At 34.8% G+C, this 8876-nt stretch overlaps 1 pseudogene; it reads left to right on the top strand.

The window, feature by feature from the left end:
* The first annotated feature begins 4696 nt into the window (after positions 1-4696).
* LOC148192376 (uncharacterized) lies at positions 4697-7277 on the top strand (annotated as a pseudogene).
* The last annotated feature ends 1599 nt before the right edge of the window (positions 7278-8876 follow it).

An 8876-nucleotide genomic window follows, 5' to 3' on the forward strand; every position in this document is an offset into this window, starting at 1 on the left:
AGTACTAATGAGAACCTGGGAAGACCTAGACTCATCCAACTCTAATGTACAAGAAGGAGAAGAAACCAATTTGTGTATTATGGCAGACACTACTGAATATTTGTTAGACGACTCTGACAAAGAGGTAGATTTCTTTGACCTTCACTCGGTCGTTCAAACAAAGAATGAACTTTTTTTAAATTCATTGAAATTGTCAAAAGCTTTCAAAATTTTAAGGAAGCAATATCGAACAACTTTAAGGAAAACAAAATTTTGAAAAAGAATTTGAAAGAGCCAAAAGAAGATGTAAACTCTTTGAGACAACAAAATAGTGACCTAGATAGGAAGCTAGTTGAATCTAAATGAAAAATAGAAAAATTATTTTCTAAAAACAAAATATTAGAGAAAAGTTTCAATATTGTTGAAGAAGTCAAACACAATGATCTCCTTCGATGCGAAAACGACACATTGTTGAAGGCACTAAATAGAATGCTTAAAGGAAATGAGTGTATAAGACTTTTAATAAAAAGTTGCAAAACATCCTTCTAACAAGACTGGTCTTGGATTTAAAGGAAGACCAACTCATTATATGTCTGTATGTAAATCTGAAGAGAAAATCTCAAATGATGTGTCTCATTCTGAAAAAAAAGAAGAAGCAAAAAAAATTAACAAGGTAGGACCCATTACAAGATAGGTACCTTGAAGATGGTGTCAACTCTACCTTGTGGACCACCTTTGGAGCCATCATGAAGCATGGATTGAAGAGTAGTGTAGGAATTTAGGCCATTGTATTAGGCCATGTAGTGTAGGTTTGTTTAAGGCTTGTATTATGGCCTAAGTAGCATAGAATTTTCCTTAAAAGTTAGACATCCAAACCAAGTGGAAAGTGTGTGCCATGTGTCATGCTTCCATTGGAGAGGATTTACTTTTTAAAAGGTAGCCACATGGCACCTTAGGAGTGGAGAGTTTTTGCTTTTAGTAGTGGCTACATGGCACTCTAGGAATGGAGAGGATTGTATTTTATGAGTGGCCACATGTCCTCCCATCATTGGAGAGGATTTGTGGACACTTGTCCACTCCTTAGAAGGCCTCATTTTTGGCCAATGAGAGCAAAGGCAGGAGATCATGCTTTTAGAGTTAGAAAGAGACACCTTTGACCTATAAATAGAGGTGTCTCCACCCTTGTATTTCATCTTTGATGTTGAGTAATGTTATGCTGCCCATTTTTGGCCATACTACTCATCTTATATCAAGACTACAGCAACCCATGAGGCCCCTCTAGTCACCTTCCTCCTTGAGTTGGCCTAACCTCTCTTGGAGCCACCAAACACTACACCACCACCACCATATCTCCTAGAGGCTTTGAGCTTCTACACCATTCATACATTAGCTCATCATCCTTGGACCATTTACCACCACATTTCCGCACCATTCATCCAAGCAACACCCCTCCATGCACATCTCCTAGCTTTGGCCCAACCTAGCCAAGGAGGTTTCCATTATTTGGTATCAGAGCTTTGGTTCTTCAAGAGTTAAGTCTTTTGGTCCTTATCTATCCTTTATTGTTCCATGTTATTGATTTTATTTCCCTACTTGTCTTGTTGTGTTTTTTTTCCATCTATCATTTGTTTTGGCAACAATCTGTGACGATTTTCAAACTTAAACTGCATCGAGCTCAGTTGTCCGAAAAATACGTAAAATATTCAAATGAAAGCCCTTTGAGTATAGTTTCCAACAAAAAAAGAATCATTTCATTTGGAGTTTTATGCAGAAAGTTATAAGTAAAACACTCAGCAAAGGTCAAAGTTGTCAGGATGTTATCATTAGCGTTTTTCAAGTTCATTTTCGGTAGTTTTGGCTACTGTTTTGTGCCTTTTCTTTTTTTGAGTCATTCCTTGCTGTTTTCTTTGGTATTATAAGCTTATATTGTGTCATTTTTATTTTTGAATCCATCCATGTTGGCTAGAGTCATGTTTAGACCTTTACATATCTTTACTTCCATGTTTAACCTTTGAAAAATCACCAAAAATACATGTTTGAGTAAATTTCAAAACTGTTTCATTTGAGTGCCTTTGAGTGCTTTTATTTTATATATTTGATTCCATACTTGTTGTTAGATCATGAACAAGTTCATACAGTTAGATTTTCATTATGTCACTTTTTGTGTTTCATGCTATATTTGATTCTAATGGGTTTTCTTCATTTTGGTGCTATAAGCTTGTATGAACTTCAAACTCCTTTTAACATTCCAGATTTGAGATCTGATTTGGTGTGTGTTTGTGCTAAAAATTTCAGAAAAAAAGAAGAGACAAAAGGTACAAAAGAAAAGTAGACAAAAAGTACAAAAAGCAAAAGCAAAAAGTAAAAGTAAAAGCACATGCATGTACCATATGTACCAACTTTTGTGTGAGCACTTTGATGTTGATTTGGGAGCTGAAACTCATGTCCCTAGCTTCTGTTCCAGCAACCATGATCACCTAAAAAGGTTGCCTTAGTGCACCATTTGGTCTAGCTTGCAAAAGAACTAAAACACCTTGTGTTTTTCTAGTAGTTTTGGTTTTTTTGTGATCCATTCTAATGTCTTTCTTCAGGTAACTCCTTTTGTTGTGCTAACCTTTCTTTCTTACCATTTAATTGCTTGATTTTCTTCTAAACATTCATGGTTTTGTCAAAGTAAAACTCCTTTTGAAGAGTCTTTGTTCATTTTAGACCTTTTCTTGCTTTTTTCTTTGACTCCTTTTGGCTTTAGTGGTGTTAACTTGTGGTGTAGGTCTTTCGATGGTAAAAAAACGTGAGGATCATTGGGATAACAACCCAAAACAGTGGGGTACATCCAAAGGTGAAGGAGGCCTTGAAGGGAAGCTTGAAGTCTTAGTCTAAACACAAAACAAGAGAGTATACACTTGGTGAGAAAGACAAATTTATGTGTATTTTCTTTGAATTGTAAAATTGTAGTTGTTTTCCTTTTTGGACTTGTACATTTTGCTTGTTAGGGGTTTGTCCTAACAAGAACATTGGACATTTATTATTTAAGCGAAATTTATAGTTGGTGGGTAAGAGGGAACAAAAGCTCCTTCTAATTTCACCATTAGGCCGCATAGATTAGCTTTAATTGCTTTCTTTAATTGTGATAGTCTAGTGTGTGTCAACTTTTATTTCAAGTTTAAATCCCTTTGAGAAGTTTGGTACAAGAGAACTTAAGGTAAGATTTGGCTAGGAAAGACTTGGTTTCTAAGCAATCCATAGTGATTCACCTCTCTTTCCTAGAAGTTCACTTAAGCTTCTATTGTCTCCTTAAGTCTTTTAAGGAATTTTACTTGAAATACTAAGTGTGTTTGCATAAGCCATTTCGAAAATCTTAAAAATGTCTAGGATTATTTGTGAAAGTTGTTTTTCAAATTTTTTTTAAAACAAATGAGTTTTTATAGTAGTGCATTATCATATCTAGCATGGGAGAAAAGAATAGAAGAACTTCATCCATTCCTAGTTAGGCATGGTAAATATCATACACTTAGTTTATGCATCTCTAGGCTTATAGGACATGCAAGTGAATGGTGGAATCAAAGACAATCTAAGGTTGAGAAAGGTAGAAAATCTCCAATTAAAGATTGGTGTGACTTGAGAGCATGCATGAGAAGAAAATTTATTTCTTCTTCCCTTGTAATAAACCAAGAACAAATATGTGAGAAGAGAGAGATAGGAAAGAAAGAAAGAGTTAAAAGAAAACAATATCTTGTTACCTTAGAAGAAGAGCTTAGAATCCTTAATGAAAAACAAGAAAAAGTCCAAAAGGATTTAAGGAAGATTAACAAAAGAAGGAAGAAAGAACAAAGAGAGAATGAGAAGCATGAGAAAAGAGATAAAGAACAAAGAGAGAAAGAGGAGCAAGTAGGAAGAGAGAAAAAGGAGGAGGAAAGATGAAGAGAGTATGAAGAGAAAAAGATAAAAGAAAGGAATGAGAAAGAAAAGAGAGAAAAATAATATATTGAGATAAGAGAAGAAGAGGAAGAGTTACTAAAGCCCCTACCACTCCTACAATGAAGGTTGAGACTAAGATGATGAAGGGAGTTTTCCAATCCTTGAACTTTTTTCAATACATCCAACCATCTTTCATAACTCCAACTTTTACTTTTGAAAAATTTTCAACTTCTTTTTCACCTCCCACTATTTTTAACTCCTCAAATTTTTCCAAATCAAACTTTGAGTTGATGTTACCTTCTAGGATACAATTAACTCAAAGTAAACACAAATAACTTTGTGGAGTAGACCTTAAAAGTTTTCAAGTAAATTCTTTTAAAATTATCATAAATTCTTCTTTAAATCTTTCATCAAGATACATTATTGTTTGTGGCTCATAAGATTATTGGTTTTGTGTTTGATGACACTTGCATATGGATCTCTGATCCTGATGGAAAGATACACAAATTAACCAATAATAAGAAAAAGGTTTTTGTCATAAAAGAACAAGAAGATTTGAGGACAAATTCTTTTCAAAAGGGAGGGTATGATGGCATATCCCTAAAAAAATTAACTGTTGTGTTGGAATGCATAATATTTCAAACATATACATCCAACACAAGACAAATTAATGCTTCAAAGATGCTCTTACTCTTCAAGACCTTGATCACTCATTTGATTTAAGGTGTATCATTGTTGGGAGCTATATTCTTCATTTACTCACTATTATAAGTGTTGAAGATAAGAGCATCTTTGTCCGATGGGTATGGAGTATAAAAGGATACATGCTTGTCCCAATGATTGCATTTTATATAGGAAAAAATGTGAATTTTTGAAAAAGTGTCAAAAATGTGGGTTATCACGATACAAGTCAAAAAACAATAGTGAAGATAATGGTCAAATAGCAAAAAAAATGGATATGCTTTGAAAGTAGTTTGGTACCTTCCAATTGTGCCTAGACTTAAGCGTTTGTTTGAGAATCTAAAAGATGTTAAAAACCTTACATGGCATGGAGAAGAGAGAAAAATTAACGGGTTGCTTCATCCTCCAACTTATTCAAAGCAATGGAAAAATATTGATCAGCAATTCCCCCAATTTGATCAAGAATGTGGAAATCTTAGACTTGATTTAGCCACTGATGGAATGAACCCATTTGGTAATTTTAGTACCAATCATAGTTGTTGGCTAGTTATTTTGATAATTTACAACTTATCTCCTGCATTGTGCATGAAGAGGAAGTACATGATGTTGTCTATGATGATATCTGGTCTAAAGCAGCCTGGAAATGACATAAATGTTTATCTAAGCCCACTAGTTGAAGACTTGAAGTTGTTGTGGGTTGATGGGGTTGAAATATTTGATGCATTCGCTTCTGAAACTTTTGTGATGCGTGTAATGTTATTTTGCACCCTTAATGACTTCCCAGCTTATGGTAATTTGTCAGGATACAGTGTCAAGGGCCATAAAGCATGTCCTATATGTGAAGAAAACACTACAGCTCAGCAATTGAAACACGGAAGGAAGACGGTGTATCCATATCGAAGGTTAAAAAAAACATTCAATGGATATCAAGAGAGGGACGAAGCACCAAATTCACTTACTAGCTTTCAAATCCTTGAAAAAGTTAATAAAATACATCATGTATTTGGGAAAACTTCCAATAGGTCATCTGTAACGACCCCTTAGATGAAGAAATCAATATTCTTTGATTTTTCATACTGGTCAAAGTTATATGTTAGACATTGCATAGATGTGATGCAATGTGAGAAGAATGTGTGTGATAGCTTCATTGGTACACTGCTCAACATTCAGGGAAAGACAAAAGATGGAGTGAATGTTCATTTGGATTTGGTTGACAAGAAGATCAGAGAAGAGTTGGCACCCAGGGAGATTGGTAAACGTACTTATTTACCCCTTACATGTTACACAATGTCCAGACAAAAGAAAATAAGTTTTTGCCTTTGTTTAAAGAGTATCAAGGTACCACAAGGATACTTTTCAAATATGAAGAGTTTAGTGTCGATGCAGGACTTAAAGCTTGTTGGCATGAAGTCTCATGATTGCCACGTCTTAATGAAACAATTGTTACTGGTGGCTATTCATGGAATTTTGCCCAAAAATGTTAGGCAGACATAAACAGGTTGTGTTCATTTTTCTCGTCAATTTGTTGTAAAGCCATCAATCCTACAAAGTTAGATGAACTTCAAGACAAGATTGTTCTCATCTTGTGTCAACTAGAGATGTTTGTCCCTCCATCTTTTTTTGCCATTATAGTACATTTACTTGTTCATTTGGTTAGAGAAATCAAGTTGTGTGGACCGGTATACTTAAGATAGATGTATCCTATTGAGCATTATATGAAGATTTTGAAAGGGTACGTTAAAAATTCGTATTGTCCCGAAGGTTCAATGATTGAAAGGTATATTGTTAAAGAAAGTATCGAGTTTTGTTCAGATTACATGACTTTAACAAATCTAATAGGAGTTCCTCACACATCATGGTTGAATAAATGTTCTACAAGTCAAAGCATCCGAGGTGTGAATTTAGTGACCAAAGATCGCGAAGAATTGTTGCAAGCACATCTTTATATATTAAACAACACAGATGAGGTGATCCCTTTTTTGGAAGCACACAAAGTCATTGTGAAGAATAAAAATCCAAGACAATCAGAGAAATTGCAGTTGATGGAGCATAACAGAACATTTATGTCTTGGTTAAAATTTGAAGTTGACAAAGAGCCACATTCTTCTCAGACTTTGTTGTGGCTTGTAAATGGTTTAAAGTTTGATGTCATATGTTGTACAGGTTATGAAATCAATAATTACACATTCTATACGAAGACTTTGGATGATAAAAGCATGATACAAAATAGTGGAGTCAGTCTAGAAGCTGAGTCGTTCCAATTTTCCACATCAAAAGATCAAAATCTTGTACTTGGATCAATGAGATCTTATGGTATAATAGAAGAGATATGGGAGGTTGATTACACTAAGTTTTCTGTTCCATTGTTCAAATGTAAGTGGTTTGACAATAAGAGTGGTGTGAAAATAGATGAATCGGGTACGACACTAGTTGATTTTTGAAAGGTGGGTTATTGAGACTAACCGTTTATCATGGTACATCAAGCATCTCAGGTTTTTTATGTCAAAGATCCTACATCTGATCATTGGTACGTCGCTCTTCAAGGCAAAAAACAAATTGAAGTTAACCAAGACAATCTGATTAATATTCATGTTGCTGACAACCATTCATTGAAAACAACGACAAATTTGGATGACCACCCTTTACTTAACTATGTACATGCAATTCGGTTAGATCATGATGAGGGGATATACATATGACCAATCCATTTATTTATGTATGAATTTCAAATTTGTGTATAAGTTTTTTATTAATATTACATAAGTCTTTTATTAATATTTCATATGACCCCATTACATGTTTTGTTAAATTATATGATATTACATAAGTCTTTTATTAATAATTCATGTTGTTATTTATTTTGACATATATATGACTGACCACCCACATTCATCAGGGAATAAGGCTCCCTATCCAATACTACTAGAGGAGCCACCAGGTTGAAACCACTGATGGTCAGAAGAAATAGTGGTGAAAGTACACCTGTGGATGTTAATGTGATCACTAGTGTGGCATTTGGCCCAAATGCAGATGCCTTCAGATCATACCTTGGAGTACTGGCTCGTGATAGGATTAATATTCTTACTCCATCTTTTGAACATGTGTTCGAGGTTGATCGGAACATTATATGGAATGATTTATTGGTAAGTTAATTAATATCATTTGTTTATATTGATAATTTTGTACTGATACAACTTTATTATGTTTATTGCAGACGACATTTGACATTCCAAATGTCGCAACACTTAGAAATAAGTGTTTATCATCTATTGCTGAGAAATTCTGGGGTTTTAAGACTAAGTTGACCTCAAGATATATATTTGGAACAAAAAAATAGTCTCCATGTGCAAAATATAAGACCATTGATGAGGAGACTTGGCACCTCTTTGTACGGAGTCGAACATGGAGGAATTATAGGTTAGTATAGTTGATATTATTCAATTCCTCATTAAAAAATTTATATCATATAAACTAATTCAATATATGTGATAAGCAACAAGAACCAAAGCACAAGGAATAAGTTCTCAAAATAAAAACCGCCACCTATTATCTCGTGGTGGGTATAGAAAGCTTGAGGAGAAAATCCTCAAGCAAAAGGCAAAAGGTAGACCCTCGTCTAAGGGTGGTAGCCCCCAGCCTCCTTCTTCACCTTCTCGGCATGAGAAGTGGAAGTTGGCTCGTTTAAGATCATCAAGGAACTACTCTTTTGAGACTGCACAACAAATATCTGAAAGAATTGTAAGTTATCACTATTCCTAAAACAATAATAGTTTCATTATACATACTACATTGAACTTTTAAAAGAATAATGATGCTTTTTTATGTTACAGGACTCCTTGGTTGAGCAAAGCTCCCAAGGTCAATTCAATCCAAAGGTCGCCAGGATATTCTTACCACTATAATTGGAGGACCGGAGCACCCTGGACGAGTGGTTGCTGCTGGTACTGGAGTAGGCATTAGAGATTATTTTGGGAGTTCTTCGCATCAGGCTTCATATGCTTATAGCGAAGAACAAGAACAAAGGTTGACATAAGAGATCTCAAAAAAGCTTAGGGCGGAGCTTAGGACATAATTGTATGATGAAGTCACTACAGAAGTGACTGACAGAGTTATGCGCCTATTCCAACAACAATTTGAGAGTTATGGGATGACATGGACGATGCTAGTCCATGTCTGCTATACATTTTAGATGGTACCAGAACGATGTTGGTAGCTCGTGGAACAATGTTTAAAGCAGCGACTATTGTTCATGGTATGGAGCTATCAAAGGATGAGGTGAAGGTCTCAATAGACAACAT

This window comes from Vigna umbellata, chromosome 9 (genome assembly GCF_029865625.1).
Source record: "Vigna umbellata cultivar VRB3 chromosome 9, Vumbellata_1.0, whole genome shotgun sequence".
Taxonomy (NCBI): domain Eukaryota; kingdom Viridiplantae; phylum Streptophyta; class Magnoliopsida; order Fabales; family Fabaceae; genus Vigna; species Vigna umbellata.